A 16810-nucleotide genomic window follows, 5' to 3' on the forward strand; every position below is an offset into this window, starting at 1 on the left:
GGAAAAAACCACCAAATCAGTCTGGCTAGAGATTCTGGGGCCCTCCCAAACCTTTTCTGTTGAAGTATATTTTCTGGATTTGTGTGCATAAATTCTCAATTAGAGGTATTTACTCCGCACCCACCACCCCTGCCAGGAGTTTGTAATCTATTCCCCCCTCTGGTGTCTGTCTGCAGTATTGCAGGTTCTCTGGAGCTGCTGCAAACCTGCCAGCTTTCTTTTGTTCTCAGCAGCCCCCAGGCTCCTAGAGTATTCTGGTCCCATCAGTGCCCCCAGTGCGTGAGACAGAAACAAGTCTCTCGGGCATTCCCTGGCCCCAAAAGCTGGAACATTAGAGGTACGCTCCAACTTTTTCTTTTCCCAGGGAGAAGCCTCTAGCTGAGTTGCTTAATGACTTTCCCAGAATAATTCCGCCTTTGGTTAATTTTCAGAGTTTTGAAAATATTGATTTTGACAGATTTTGCCAGTGTTCTCATTGCTTTTATGGAAGTCCTTACTCTGCCATTCTGGATATGCCTCTTCTCTATTTTGCCTTCATTCTTAAAAGATCCTTTGAATTTGTGCATAATCTAGGTTGATATTAACTTTATTTTTATCTTATTGATTCTCTCATTCTGCTGTCTTCCATTGTTAATGTGGAGAACTAACTAATTTACTCATTAGGAAGTTAGTCTGTTTATTGTCATTGGTTTCTTTTTAAGAGTTCCTATTTTTGGATTCCTGTGAATTTAGTCTGTATGACTATGAATTTCTTTTTATTTAGTTTTCTTGGCCTTTATTGGACTCCTTATGTCTGTGGATTAATGTGTGTGAAGTTTATGGAAAATTCTAAGTCATTATCTCTTCAAATACTACTTGCAATTCATTCTCTATTTTCATCCTATTTGGAGCTCTGATTAAACAGATGTTAGACCTTCTCACATTTCTTAGCTTCTCTTCTACCTATTTCTCCTATCAAATTGTGTGAACTCCAGATATTTTTTTCTCACTCTTCTTTTAGTCCATGAATCCTCTATATCTCTGCCTTATCATCCATTAAACTCATGTACTGTCTCTCAAATATATTTTTCATAACAGAAATTATATTTGATTCTTTTACATACTATTCTTATTTTTTTATAATTTTTTATCCTCTGTAGATATCTTCATTCTTTTTTATATGTATCACATAGTCAGCAAAATTATTTCATAGTCTATAAAGTTTCAATATTGGTGTCTTTGCAAGTATGTTTCTTTTCCTGTTCTCCTCATGAAACCTAGTTCTATGTGCCTAGTCATTTTTGGCTGTGTGCTGCACAGCATTTATTATTTTCCCCCCCTATGGGCAAAACTTATACTTACATTAAAAAAAAAAAAGAACATTTGAGTTTGTTTTTGCTAAACCACAAGTGGATAGCACAAGTGTTTCTTTTTTTTTTTTAATTTATTTTTTATTTATTTTCAGCATAACAGTATTCATTATTTTTGCACCACACCCAGTGCTCCATGCAATCCATGCCCTCTATAATGCCCATCACCTGGTACCCCAACCTCCCACCCCCCACCCCTTTAAAACCCTCAGATTGTTTTTCAGAGTCCATAGTCTCTCATGGTTCACCTCCCCTTCCAAGTTCCCCCAACTCCCTTCTCCTCTCTATCTCCCCATGTCCTTCATGTTATTTGTTGTGCTCCACAAATAAGTGAAGTCATATGATAATTGACTCTCTCTGCTTGACTTATTTCACTCAGCATAATCTCTTTCAGTCCCATCCATGTTGCTACAAAAGTTGGGTATTTGTCCTTTCTGATGGAGGCATAATACTCCATAGTGTATATGGACCACATCTTCCTTATCCATTCATCCGTTGAAGGGCATCTTGGTTCTTTCCACAGTTTGGCGACCGTGGCCATTGCTGCTATAAACATTGGGGTACAGATGGCCCTTCTTTTCACGACATCTGTATCTTTGGGGTAAATACCCAGTAGTGCAATTGCAGGGTCATAGGGAAGCTCTATTTTTAATTTCTTGAGGAATCTCCACACTGTTCACCAACTTGCATTCCCACCAACAGTGGAAGAGGCTTCCCCTTTCTCCACATCTCCTCCAACACATGTTGTTTCCTGTCTTGCTAATTTTGGCCATTCTAACTGGTGTAAGGTGGTATCTCAATGTGGTTTTAATTTGAATCTTCCTGATGGCTAGTGATGATGAACATTTTTTCATGTGTCTGATAGCCATTTGTATGTCTTCATTGGAGAAGTGTCTGTTCATATCTTCTGCCCATTTTTTGATATGATTGTCTGTTTTGTGTGTGTTGAGTTTGAGGAGTTCTTTATAGATCCTGGATATCAACCTTTTGTCTGTAGTGTCATTTGCAAATATCTTCTCCCATTCTGTGGGGTGCCTCTTTGTTTTGTTGACTGTTTCCTTTGCTGTGCAGAAGCTTTTGATTTTGATGAAGTCCCAAAAGTTCATTTTCGCTTTTGTTTCCTTTGCCTTTGGAGACATATCTTGAAAGAAGTTGCTGTGGCTGATATCGAAGAGATTACTGCCTATGTTCTCCTCTAGAATTCTGATGGATTCCTGTCTCACATTGAGGTCTTTTATCCAATTTGAGTTTATCTTTGTGTACGGTGTAAGAGAATGGTCGAGTTTCATTCTTCTACATATAGCTGCCCAGTTTTCCCAGCACCATTTACTGAAGAGACTGTCTTTTTTCCACTGTATATTTTTTCCTGTTTTGTCAAAGATTATTTGACCATAGAGTTGAGGGTCCATATGTGGGCTCTCTACTCTGTTCCACTGGTTTATGCGTCTATTTTTATGCCAGTACCATGCTGTCTTGGTGATCACAACTTTGTAGTAAAGCTTAAAATCAGGTAACGTGATGCCCCCGTTTTATTTTTGTTTTTCAACATTTCCTTAGTGATTCGGGGTCTCTTCTGATTCCATACAAATTTTTGGATTATTTGCTCCAGCCCTTTGAAGAATACTGGTGGAATTTTGATTGGAATAGCATTAAAAGTATAGATTGCTCTAGGCAGTATAGACATAGACCAATATCTAGTAACAAGATTGAAGCAGTGATCAAAAACCTCCCAAAAAACAAGAGCCCAGGACCTGATGGATTCCCTCGGGGAATTCTACCAAACTTTCAAAGAAGAAATAACACCTATTCTCCTGAAGCTGTATCAAAATATTGAAGCAGAAGGAAAACTTCCAGACTCTTTCTATGAAGCCAGCATTACCTTGATCCCCAAACCAGGCAAAGACCCTACCAAAAAGAAGAATTTCAGACCAATATCACTGATGAATATGGATGCTAAGATTCTCAACAAGATCCTAGCAAACAAGGGGGCGCCTGGGTGGCTCAGTGAGTTAAAGATCCTAGCAAATAGGATCCAACAGCACATTAAAAAGATTATCCACCTTGACCAGGTGGGATTCATCCCTGGGCTACAAGGATGGTTCAACATTCGCAAATCAACCAATGTGATAGAATAAATTAATAGGAGAAGAGAGAAGAACCACATGGTCCTCTCAATTGATGCAGAAAAAAGCATTTGACAAAATCCAGCATCGGTTCCTGATTAAAACACTTCAAAATATAGGGACAGAGGGAACATTCCTGAACTTCATAAAATCTATCAATGAAAGACCCACAGCAAATATCATCCTCAATGGGAAAAAGCTTGCAGCCTTTCCATTGAGATCAGGAACACAAGGATGCCCACTCTCACCACTCTTGTTCAACACAGTATTAGAAGTCCTAGCAATAGCAATCAGACAACAAAGAGAAATAAAAGGTATCGAAATTAGCCATGAAGAAGTCAAACTCTCTCTCTTTGCAGATGACATGATTCTTTATATGGAAAACCCAAAAGACTCCACCCCAAACTACTAGAACTCATACAACAATTCAGCAACATGGCAGGATACAAAGTCAATGTACAGAAATCAGTGGCTTTCTTATACACTAATAATGAAAATACAGAAAGTGAAATTAGAGAATCGATTCCATTTACTTTAGCACCAAGAACCATAAGATACCTGGGAATAAACCTAACCAAAGAGGTAAAGGATCTGTCCTCAAGGAACTGCAGAACACTCATGCAAGAAATTGAAGAAGACACAAAAAGATGGAAGACCATTCCATGCTCTTGGATCAGAAGAATAAACATTGTTAAAATGTCTATACTGCCTAGAGCACAAATGTTTCTAAAGAACATAAACTGAATTCAAGAATTGAAATTCTCTAGTTTATCCTGAAGAGTGGGATGGAATGTAATTCACCTTATGTAATGTATTTCACCTTAACTCACCCTCATCCTGAATCCTGACAGGTTAGCCTTTTGGGGATGAGTGCTTATTGTGAGGAAGGATTTCTTTTCTTAGTTGTTAGTTTTCTGTCTTCTATCAAAATTCAGGTTCACATCAGCAAATGACCTCAGTGTGTGAGTGGTTTCTGAGAGCACTTACCATTTGGGGTTATTGTTTTCCATTGACTCTTGATTTTGTGTGTTGATTTTTTTCTTCTTTTCATTTTTATGTTTTTAACAAGATGATTTTGTTATTTTATCAAAGTTTTTAGTGTTTTTCTGAAAAACTAGTCTGAACTACCTAACAAACCATTAATATAAATAAAAATTCTAGGGGTGCCTAGGTGGCTCAGTTCATTAAGCATCTGCTGACAGCTCAGGTCATGAACTGAGCCCAGGTATCAAGCTCCAAATTGGGCTCCCTGCCCACTAGGGAGTTTACTTCCCCCCTCTCTCTGCCCCTCCTCACCCCTTCTTATGCTTGCATTCTCTCTCTCTAAAATAAAATAAAATAAAATAATAGAAATTCCATTTGAACATAGTTCTTCATAATGTGTTGTATCTCTGAGAGCGTCCTGAATACCATGCTGATTTCTTTAGACACTCTTTCTCCCTTCCTCATTAGGTCTATTATTGGTTTTATAGGCATATCAATTATTTTTCCATATATTTTCAATATACTATTCTGGTCTTTAATTTCTTTGATAGTTGAGTTAAAATATATGTATACAATAAAATATGTATGTTTGACATCATTATACAGACATATGCACACACACACACACATATGACATCACATCTTTCTATTGTTGACTCTCCAACTTTCTGTAACATACATATGACAGTACTTCTCTTCTCAGAAATTAACATTTCTGATTCACTTTGTTACTGCCCCACTTCACATGTCATATAGTCTTTGTAGGATATAATAATTATTTCTGACTTTCCTCCCAGATACTTTTCCATGAAATATACCCTGTTCTTCTTCAGTTTACTTTATTGGGCATACTAGGGTCCTCCAGAGAAGGTTGTGGAGCTATATCTGGGCACTATTCTTCCTTTTATTTTTCAGTTCAAAAATTTTTTTATTTTACTGATAGGTTTTCTGCCCAGTAGAATCCTCTCAGCCTGTAGGTTGAGCAGGCAGGTCCTCAGCAGACTCAATGTACTGTTGTAACTAAGATTCAGAAAACCAAATTCATTTTTCACTCAAATCCTCTTATTTTATTTTCTTTCCCTGACAAAGCTACTACTGTCATTTGGAAGAAGAAATGAAAACCATCTGTGCTTCCATGACCCTCAGCTTCTTACCTAAAACCCTCTGACAGGGATCATTTTTTATGACATTACTATTCATTCTTATAGGAGGAAGAAGAGTATGTCTGATGTATTTAATGAGCCTTGGCAAGCGTTTGTTCAAGGCTTAGACATATGTTCTAAGAAGCCAATTATCTTAGTCAGGGCACATTGTGATATTTGGACAGGAATCCACTGAAATTATTTCAAGGAAAAGAGCAATTAATTGTAAGAATACATGGCAATATTATAGAATCCAATTGTTGGAAATAAAGTCAGGTCTCTTGAGAGATAGAAAGCAATCAGGCAGCTATTTTTTCCATTTTTCTCTTCCTCTCTCCCTGTCCCTCCCTCCCAGCCTCTCTCTCTCTGTCTCTCTTATCATGGTTCCTTGTCTCATTCCCTCAATGTATCTGTTTTGTTCTCCTGGTTCTCCTTCTTATCTATCACTGTATATCTGGCAAATATATCCACCAACTCAGAATCTTTGGGGACTTTATCTCCAAAGTCCATCACCGTGTAATTAATAATGTTTATGTTTCTTAGTTAGGATTCCTGAGACAGAATTTGATTAGTTCAGGTTAGGTTATTTATCTGCTCATGGTCCAATGTACTGTGACAAGGACAGTGAGATCATGTGGTCTAAACATAGCTGCCAAAGCATGGATGGGAGACAGATTCTCTTAGAGGTTTGGTGTGAATGGAGATGTGATGATTGGCTTATCAGTTCATCAACATACTGTTTTAGAATGGAGATTTATCCACTTCTTAAATGCACAAAGTATCTTCTCTGATTCAATTATTTCAGTATATGCCAAGTACAAGGATAGACATATTTTGTCTTGTTACTGAGTTTTAGATTGGTGAGGTTCTTGGTTGTCATTGCTGATTAAATGCTTAATAGATGTCATATAAATCAGGTCAAGAGTTATCTTTTTTAAAAGTATGCTTTACTAGTCACTAGGTTCCAAACTTTGGCTTTGCTTCCTTTCTAGACTTTCAGAATTTTTTCTTTCTAGTCTTCCACTGAACTGGAGGAGGGCTGCTTTCCCCCCAATACCTGTCAGTCCTAAAATATATAACATCTGTGAAAGTTTTGAATCAGTAAAAAATAATGCCCACTTTGCAGGTTTCCCTCTCTCACAAGATGAACTACAGACCTTGGTGGTTCTCCCTGGAAGTAGGCATGTTCCCATGTCTAATAGTGGCCCTGTTGTTCTAGTAAGGACTTCTCTGCTAACTAAGGAATCTGTGCATATCTGCATATACTTTTTAACCTTTTGGATGACCTCTTCTGTAACTTGCTTGTGCATATCCTATGCCAATATTTTTCTTGTTAATTTGCTGAAGTTCTTTTTATGTTCTAGGTATTAACTCAGTTTTATATTCCATGCTATCATTTGTCAGTTAGAGATATCTATTTAACAAGGGGACACTATTCCTTGTTGACCAGGTATATTGCTTTTGATGTAAACAAACTCACTGTTTTGTTTTATTTTTATTTTTTTTGACTTTTAGTTTATGGTATTTCTTTAAGAAGTCTTTCCCTGCCCTTAAACCATTTGCTTACATATTCTTTTCATTCATGCATATATTTATCTTTCATAGTTAGATATTTAATAATATCCCTGGACTCTATCTTTTTATGTAGGATTAATAAGAGATCCAGTTTTATTGTTTTCATGGTGTATGCCAGTTTTTCTAACACCATCTATTAAACAAATCATTGTTTTCCCCTGATTTGTGGTACCATCTTTATTATATATTTTGGAAAATCTTGTATATTTGGAAAATATTTTATGGTAGAAATGAACAATCCCTCAACAAATTTGATGTAACTTACCTATAAAACTATCTAAGACTGTGGTTTTTGACTAGTTTACTCAAGTATTCTGTTTTTGCTGCCCAATTTGTCCATTTTTATCTATTTTTTCTGGAAATTTAGTTGTTTCTTTTAAGTTTTTCAAATTTATTAGTGTATGTTGGACTTTGAACATATACATATAGACATTATGATGCTCTTACTCTTTTTATAATCTCTGTGGTATCTTAATTCATCATTTTATTATTTTTTTTTAAACTAAGCGTACTCTCTCTTTTTTCCTTGATCAGTCTTGTTAGAGGCCTTTTTAAAAAAAATTTTTTTTCAAATAACCAAGTATTTGGTTTTGTTGCTCTTTTTTTTTTTTTCATTATTGACTTCTGCTCTGAAACTTATATCCCTCTGTAATAGGCGTTTGATTGTTAGAACATTCAGTTCTTCCAGAGAAGACGAGGAAAGTAAATGAGAGGTATGAATAATAAGTAGATTAGCAATCTGTGAGATACACTAGAATAATTTGCATAGAGCATTTGTGTGTTTAACATAGACTATAAGATATGGAGGAACCACAAGACACAAAGTATATATGCTATACCAAATATACCAAGGCATACAAACCCCGATATTAATGGTAACCTACGTATGCATGAGGCTTCTAAGACATTCAATAATCATGAGATTAAATATACTGCCCACGTGACATCTATTCTAGTTCCTGTGTCTTCTGCCCAAGAAATACAGATAAAACCCATAGCTGTTAATTATGGTCATTGGCAAGCTGCGACTGTAGCCATGAGTCCTTCATCTCCCTGGTAGAGCAAGCACAGTGTGTTGACTCTAGGCATCCTCTTCTGTGCCCCTTTGCTCAAACCTCAACTCTATGCTTTCGGCAGGGAATATGTGGCCTAGAGAGGAAACATGATAGTATGGTTAGTGTATCCTGCTATACTCTACCATAAGATCTTCTTCTATAAGCTTCTCACTGTTTTCAGTTGATTAAATAAACTGCATGAATTGAGCATCTTAACTTGGTCTGTTAAGTCTTTGCAGGCCATGACTTCTGAGTTAGCCTGCCTGACAGTGTACTTGGAGAATACCATCACCTCAGGGGAATTTCTCATGTAACTTTTTCCTTCTTATGTTTTTCTGCTTTCATTCTGTTGCTCACCATCTTATTTCCTCTCGGATAAATATATCTAAAGTGTCCTCCCACTACCTGATGAGATCCACAGCACTGGTTTGAACTATGAGTTTGCACATAGGCCAGAAACATACATGGAACCTTAAGCTCACCTTCCTTATTTGTATCAAATGATGACCAGTATACTGATCTCCCATCCCTTTGCTTATGGCAAGAGATGGCTTCACTTAGATTGGAAAAAAAAAAAAGTTTAAGTGTCCTTCAAGGAACTGCTTTAGTATGCCCTGTAAATTTAGAGATGAGGTGCTAAATAGCATTAATGGTTAAAAACTAGTATGACAGTAATGTAAGACAGTCACCATCCTATAATTTTAAATATTCTTTTAAAAATAAGTGTTATATTAAAATATTTATTTTCAACATAAGGCTGCTGAACCTATGATTTTGATATTTATTTCTAATCCTATTGCTTTATGGTCAGAGATCTTCTGAATGGTATTAGTCATTTGGAATTAATAGAGGTTTTCTTTATGATCTTAAAAATGGCATTTTTGTACATTCTGTGTATATGCAAAAGGAATGTGTATTTCCTGTTTGTTGAACATAGCTAATGTATTTTCAATAGCTTGAGTTTGGTAATTATATTTTCCAGATGTTTTTGTAACACTTCTAACATTTTATTTGCTTCATCTGTCAGATTCTGAGGCAGGTATGTTAAAATCATCAACTACAATTGGGGCACCTGGGTGGTTCAGTCAGTTAAGCTTTGGATTCTTGATTTTAGTTTGGGTCATGATCTCAGGATCACAGTCTCAGAGTCATGAGATCAAGCCCCATGGGGATCCCTGTGCTCATTTGAGAATCTGCTTGAGATTCTCCTTCCTTTTCCCTCTGCCCCTTTCCCCCCAAATAAATAAACAAAACTTAAAAAAAAAAAAACCAACATTATAGTTGATAAATTACGTATTTTTTCCTGGAGTTCTTTCAGTATTTATGTGTTTTAAAGCTGTATTTTAGAATGTGTATAAATTTATGATGGTTATAATCTTGTTCAATTATTTCTTTTACTGGCACATGATTTCCCTTATGATTTTTTTGTCTTAAACTCTATTTAGTCAGACATTAAGAAACAACCCCATATTTCTTTGGGTTCACATTTCCCTAACAAAACTTTTCCCACCGATTTTCAACCTTTTATTTTCTTTTTGTCTTATGGTCTTATGTGTATCTCTTGTTGCCTGTATGTTGTGGGGCTTTATTTTTTTTTAATTTGAGATTCTCTGTTTTAATTGGTGACCACAACTGCTGTATTATAATTAATGATATATTAAGACTGTTTCATACATGTTAAGACCCATATTCATGTTTATTTACCCATATTGCTTTCTTTCTTCTTCTTCTTTTTTATTTTTTAAAGATTTTATTTATTTGACAGACAGAGATCACAAGTAGGCAGAGGGCAGAGAGAGAGGGGGAGACAGGCTCCCCGCCGAGCAGAGAGCCTGATGCGGGGCTTGATCCCAGGACTCTGAGATTTTAGCGCTGTTTGTCATAAGACTTTCACTTACTGATTTTCAAGAAGGGAGGCCTGCACAGAGAGGACAATAAAGACCACGAACATGAACTCACCCATGGAACTCAGCGTCAGGTGATAAAGAGAGGCAGAGTGGAGAAGGAAAAGGTTCGAGGAACTGTAGCACCAGCTCCACCTCCAGAAATTGACCCTGGAGAAACTACAGAAATGGAGGGCACACATGCCGAAGGCAGAGGCTTTAACCCACTGACCCAGGTGCCCCAAGCATATTGCTTTCTTAATTACCCCAATCTCGATCCTCCTCTCTCCCCCCACCAAAAAACTCAGAAAAGCTTCAGCTACTTGGTATGTTGATCTTGTCCCCAGTCTTGTCAATATCAACAAGAATTTTAGTTTGGGGTATTTATTTAGTAACACTTGAGTTTTCTTATTTGAGGTCTCTTTAATTAATTAAAAAAATATATTTGTATGTTTTTGGTCTCCTTCTGGGACTCCTGTTGTCTACACACTGGCACTTCCACCTCTGTTTTCTGTTTTCTATCTCTTTATTCTTTCCTGCTTCCTCTGGGGGATATTCCTAATCAGATCTTCTTACTAATTCATTTAAAAGCTGTGTCCATCTTACTAATTAACTGTTATTCATTGCAATTATTGCATGTAGTATGATTTATTTCAGCCATTGCATTTATTCATAAACAGTATTCCCCTGGGTTCTTTTGTATTCTTTCTTGTTCCTTGCTGTATTGTTAATAATCTTTCCTTATGTCCTTCAATATATGTTTTCAAGCTTATTTGGAATTTTTAATCAGCATTTCCTAATCACACTGGTTTATTGTAGACTTTGTTTAGTTTGTTGGCTCTCCTTGGGAATGGTTCTATTCTGGAGACGTTGAATTGTCTTGGCCTATGAGCCTCTGACTTTGGAGTAATTGGTGTCTAAAGTCTCTTGGGGAGTGGCCAAAGACCAAGCCATGGCTTTCTGGATCCTGGTGAATTTAAGGAGAATGGGGGAGTGAGTCCCAGGGTAAAGACCAAGTCACCTTGGGGTATCCTGGATACTTTCCTGGGCTGCTACTCCACAGGAACACTTACACCTGGCCACTAAAGGAAAGTATTGGGATAAGACACTCCCCTCCCCACCCCACCCAAGTTATAATGCACCAGTCTAGCCGTGCTGGAGAGGAAACGAAGGGCAGGAATGGATGCCCAGGGTAGCAACTTAGTGCAAACTTACTTGTTTTCATGAACCCCTTACTCCTTTAGGGTTCTTATGCTGCTGTGAGAGTATTCTGTGGACCCTGGGACCAGCAGTGAGGCCTGTGGCTGTAGGGGAGGTCCCAAGCCCTGAGAAGGTAAAGAGCAGAACACAATAAAAGTCTGTCCTGTGCTCTGTTGCTGTGGCCTCCAGCCATTGTCTAGACCCCTTCCTCTCCTCAAAGTGGTGTACTCATTTGAGAAACCTAGAGTTTTTCATTTTTATTTCTTTTTTCCTTTTTCTTTTTCCCCCATTAAATGCTAATTCCTAAAATGCATGTGTGCCCTCCGTTTCTGTAGTTTCTCCAGGGTCAATTTCTGGAGGTGGAGCCAGCAGCCCTAACTACTTTGCCCCATTGGCTGGTGCTACAGTTCCTCGAACCTTTTCCTTCTCCACTCTGCCTCTCTTCATCACCTGACGCTGAGTTCCATGGGTGAGTTCATGTTCGTGGTCTTTATTGTCCTCTCTGTGCAGGCCTCCCTTCTTGAAAATCAGTAAGTGAAAGTCTTATGACAAACAGCGCTAAAATCAGCCCTCCTTCCTCTTCTTCCACTCTGCCGCAGGTCTCAAGTTAGGCCTGGGGTATCCACTGAGAATTTCCCAAAGCATGTTTTTTCTCCCCAATGTCTGCACAAAGACTCCATCTTGAAATGGAAAAGCTGCAGACTGTGTGAAAAAAAAAAAAAAATATATATATATATCCCTGGGTAGAAGCAGGAGTCATCATGATAGAAGATACCCTTTAAGCTGTAGAAAGCTGAATTTCATCTAAAGACTACTCAATTTTTGAAGGAATCCATGGACCATGAATTAAGTTAATTTTGGACCAAAAGAGAAACATGTTATGAACAATCTCTATCCTCTTGGCCAACAGGAGACAATGATCTGTATCCTTTAGAGTCAAGAGGGGAACGGACAGTCTTTCTTTGAGAGACAGGATGGTGGGACCACCCAACCAAGAAGGCAGTTTCAAAAACAAAGGCACTGGCTACTCTTGATTCAAATCCTAGCCTGGCCACTTACTACTAATTGTGTGACTGTGGTGGGTGCATTATTTAACTCCTCTTTCACTTAGTTTCCTCATCACTAAAATGGGGGATAAAACCAGTTTCAGTGATTACAAAGAGTAAGTAAGCTAGTGTCTAGGAGTCCATTCATATCGACTACAGTATTTCCGTGATTGGAGTTCCTTTCTTTTGTCGTCTTCTTATTTTTTCTTTTGTCTTCTTAAATCATCTCTATTTAAGGGATGCTCTCCATAACATGAACCACCCCTGACAATACCCCTCTTCTGATGACAGCACGCAGAAGCTGTCATGCTCGAGCACAGGAGGGAAATGCTTGCAGCCATGAGAGTCGCCACACACGGCGCTGTGTGCACATGTTGCGACGTCGCAGCTGGGTGTACACTTTGGTGCAGGGCATCTGTGTGAGACAAGTCTGTGTGAGCACTAGCCTCGATTAGCCAGTCTGGCAGGGGTGTGTGGACACGGACTTCCTGTCTCTTCTGAATGCATTTTCTTTCCTCCCCTCTTTAAAGACATCTCAACTGGTTTTACTGAATTTCTGTTCAGCACTTCTCTTGTAGTACTTTGAGATTTTGTTGGGAAGTGATTTCTCCAAATTAAAATAAGATAAGTCTCTTAAGTAGAGGAGATGGCAATGACATGCAGCTGCATTGCTGGTCAGTCAGCCAAGAGGGTTTCTGGAAAGTTAGAGACAAGGCATTGTATTTCTGTAAGTGGAAATTTCTGTAAGTTGGATCAGTGACCCGAGAGCCTGGTTGGTCAATGTTTAAGATAATGGAAAATCTCTGAAATCTTTCAGAGATGCTCACTAATCCAAATGGAGGAAGGCATGTTATTAGAAAATCTTCCTGGCCTGAGTTACGCTGAGTTTTCATTCCTTCAGTGCTTCATATTACTTACAGGGGGTAAACAGATGTTAATCCTGTGTCCCGAAGAACAAAAATAATCAGAAGGATAGCTCTTACTTTTCAAATGTGGTTTTTCCTCGTTACTTGACTCTCACAGGCACGTATCATTCTTTCTTTTATGTTTCCAGTTATTGTTTTCTCCCCTCTTGCCCCCCTGCAGACACATAAATTACCCATGGATTAATTCATTAAAATCAATCTTATGTAAGCTTAAGCTAGGAGTGAGCCATCTTGTCTCCCCTCTCAAAATAATAAATGGAGTTTACTTCTGAGTGTACCTGATTGTGTTTCTAAATATGGCTTCTGATCTCACCTCTTCAGGTATAACCTTATTTTTTTTTTTTTTTTTTTTTTTATAATTTTTTTATTTTTTATAAACATATATTTTTATCCCCAGGGGTACAGGTCTGTGAATCACCAGGTTTACACACTTCACAGCACTCACCAAATCACATACCCTCCCCAATGTCCATAATCCCACCCCCTTCTCCCCAACCCCCTCCCCCCGGCAACCCTCAGGTATAACCTTATTTTAAACTCTAAAGCGTTAACTCCCCTGATAAGCAGTTGAATGGTAATCTAGCCCATGGAAGAATCACTGTTTCAGGCCTTGTTCTTAAGAAAATGAGTTTATGCAGAGATCTTGTTCTGAGAATGTTTCTAATAACTTGAGCTGCCCCACAGAGCACTAGTAAAGAGGAAAGGTCACATTCAGCTACCAGTTCCAACTGCATGGGTCCCTTTGTTCTTCCACTCCAAAGATGTCAGTGGTTATGGCTTTAGGGTAATGGTTCACTTAGTAGGTTTTGATTTGTACCATTGACTCAGGAAAGAAGCAGTCACCACTGCCAAGAAACTTTGCCAGGATAACTACTATTAATAACTATTTGTTGTGGAGCTAGATGAAAAGTGTATGAAATGTCTGTTGAATCAATGATAATGAATGAAGGAATGAATGAACAGGGTTGGAGCTCCATGACAATAGTGTTTCTGTCATTTCTTTTTCAATATCTTTCCCTCTTTCAAGAACCATGATATCTTTCAAAGGTCTGTTTTGTAGTGGGGATCAAAGCAGGTGGGAAACTGACCATCTGAGTTAAAGTTGTCCTCTTGAAGAATCAGGTTTTATGGTATGATGGAAAATTACTTTTGTTTTTCAGGATCACAAGGGTAATAATATCTATCTGTATTGTCTACTGGGACACAAAGGGAAAGACGTAGTCCTTATGTATCTTTTCTGAAAGAGTTCTCCAGCTCTCAGGAGGACAGTAGTTGAATAGTATGCAGAACCTACAAATTGTTCCTGTTCCCCTTTATTTGCCTATCACAGTTCTCATTTTATCCTCATTTTTTCCATTTTATGCTTTCTAGATCTGAAAATCTTTCCAATAGTGGTCTTTATGCATTCTAATGACATTTAATTAGTCGCCTTTGGTCCCATCTTAGTCTCTCTCCCAGACTATATTAAAAATCAATGATTGTGACAATTCTAACGATCTGATGTGATGTTGGACAGTTCAAGTCTGGTCCCAGAATAATGAAAAAAAAAAAAGTCAAGAACAATAAAAGGATACTTCTTGCCCTAGATTTCTTTGCTGTGCTCCCCAAATTTACACCATAGAGATCAACAGTTGTGTGTGGTTTTTGCATTTTCCAGGGTATGAGAACTGTGCTTCGGAGTTTATAGCAAAGTTGAAGATGGAAGCTGATTACACTGACAAAGACAATAACCTCAATGTTTTTACATTTGGTTTTCTAACCTATTTGGATTATCTTTCCCCTTCCTGCTATCCAAATTAAGTGGGATGTTAGCCGCGCATGACTGAAATGAAAAAATGAGCATGGAATGAGCTGGAGACATGATGAATGAATGAAAGATGAGAATATATTTCTGTAGAAAAATATGCACATATACATCTTTTTGCTTTTAACATACTCTGTATTAATTTATACATATACATAGCGTAAGCAGTTCACATCATTTTGGCACTATGTATAATTCTACGGTAAGCTGTGTTGTTTCGTCAGCCCCTACTATAATAGCACAATAATGTTTAGAATATCTAGCAATATATTATCACATTTGTACTAGAGCTGCCTCAAATACTCTGTTTTCCATGTTTGTAAACGAAAATAGGAACACCACTACATAAATACTGTGATTGGAAAAATACCTTCTCTTCAATTCCTCCCTTACATTCAGTAAAGGAGACATAAACCACTTTAGTATCCAAAATACATTTTCACTGAAGGAATATAATTTTCTTTGGGTGCACTAAATATCTAACCATAAACAAATCAACTTTTTGTTTTTCCACAACTAGATCACCTCTGAAAGGCAGTGGCATCGACATAGATGAGATCTGGGATTTGAAGGGTTTCAATGGATCTCCCCGTTTGGCACAAAATCAAATGATGGTAACTCTGATTACTGTTGCAAATCCACAAATGAACTTTAGGTGCCGGTAACGATAACTGGTTTGTTCAGGGATTTTTGAAGATTTTATGATGAGGATGTAAGGAGAGATATGGGAATATAATATTGGGCTTTAATAAGACCCTCTACTTTTATTTTAAATGAACTGGTAGATGGTTCAACTCGTAGCAGTTACTTTTCCTCCTCCTGTTTTGCTAATAGCATCAAGCCAAAGGTCAACTACAAACTGATTTCTAATTAGCCCTACTGAATCTTCCTGGAAAAGACTGAGATCTTGTTAAGCTTTGAAGCTGGGTGGAAGGCAGTTAATGGATTTATATGGAGTCTTTTAATTACCAGTCTTAAACAAATTTATCTTTTACTGCTAGATAGCACCCAAGGGCAAGAGGTAATCTGCTTTATAAACCTTAGAGTGATTTGCTTTATAAATCCTGGAGCTTAAGAAAGTGGAAAACTCTCTTTAAAGAGAATATTCTCTTCCACTAGAAATTATATTTTTGGCAGTTTTGTGAAAAATTTAGTGATGGATTCTTTGTGACCTCCCAATTTATAAATGTCAGCAACCAAAGCACACTCAACGTGAGGGCCAGTTCTTACGGCAGTTAGGGCCTGTTTGACGGACAGGATTATCCAAAACCACACTGAGCATATGATATTAATAAACCAGTTAATAAACTGGCCCATCTAATGTTTTAAGCAAATTGACGCTAAATTTCTTTTTCATCCAAAACATTACCTCTTCCTGCCAAATGCAGGTCTCCCCTCTACCTTCTTAGTCATCTCTATGTAAGAAAGCCACTTGGTCTTGCAGAGGTCATGTAATTTGTGCGGTTTACATTGTGAGGATGGTAAAACATCTGAGTAACATCAGAATTGATTGAAATAAAAAAATTAAAAATCAGATCCATAGCCAAATACAGAAATATTCTAATTCAAAGTCTAGAGTTAAAAAGAAAAATAGTGACCATGCTTTTAATTTTTCAAAGTTATAAATGGCTCAAGATTAACAAGGAGCACCCTGTTTCTGAACTAGGTCAATTTAATTGTGTTTTTCTTGGATACTTTGCTTGCATTACTAAGACAACTGCAT

The 16810-nt window shown here is 37.6% G+C and overlaps 1 long non-coding RNA gene across 3 annotated transcripts in view; it reads left to right on the top strand.

Moving 5' to 3' along the window:
- Positions 1-2143: 2143 nt before the first annotated feature.
- The window catches only part of LOC131829377 (uncharacterized), a 38885-nt gene continuing 24218 nt past the window's right edge, over positions 2144-16810 (top strand). Inside the window, exons 1-4 of one of the 3 annotated variants that reach the window (XR_009352833.1) lie at positions 2144-10347; positions 11356-11444; positions 11647-11780; positions 15608-15701. This is a non-coding gene — a long non-coding RNA (uncharacterized LOC131829377). The other 2 variants (XR_009352832.1, XR_009352834.1) reach the window with 2 other exon arrangements.

Source organism: Mustela lutreola, chromosome 4 (assembly GCF_030435805.1).
Source record: "Mustela lutreola isolate mMusLut2 chromosome 4, mMusLut2.pri, whole genome shotgun sequence".
NCBI lineage: Eukaryota > Metazoa > Chordata > Mammalia > Carnivora > Mustelidae > Mustela > Mustela lutreola.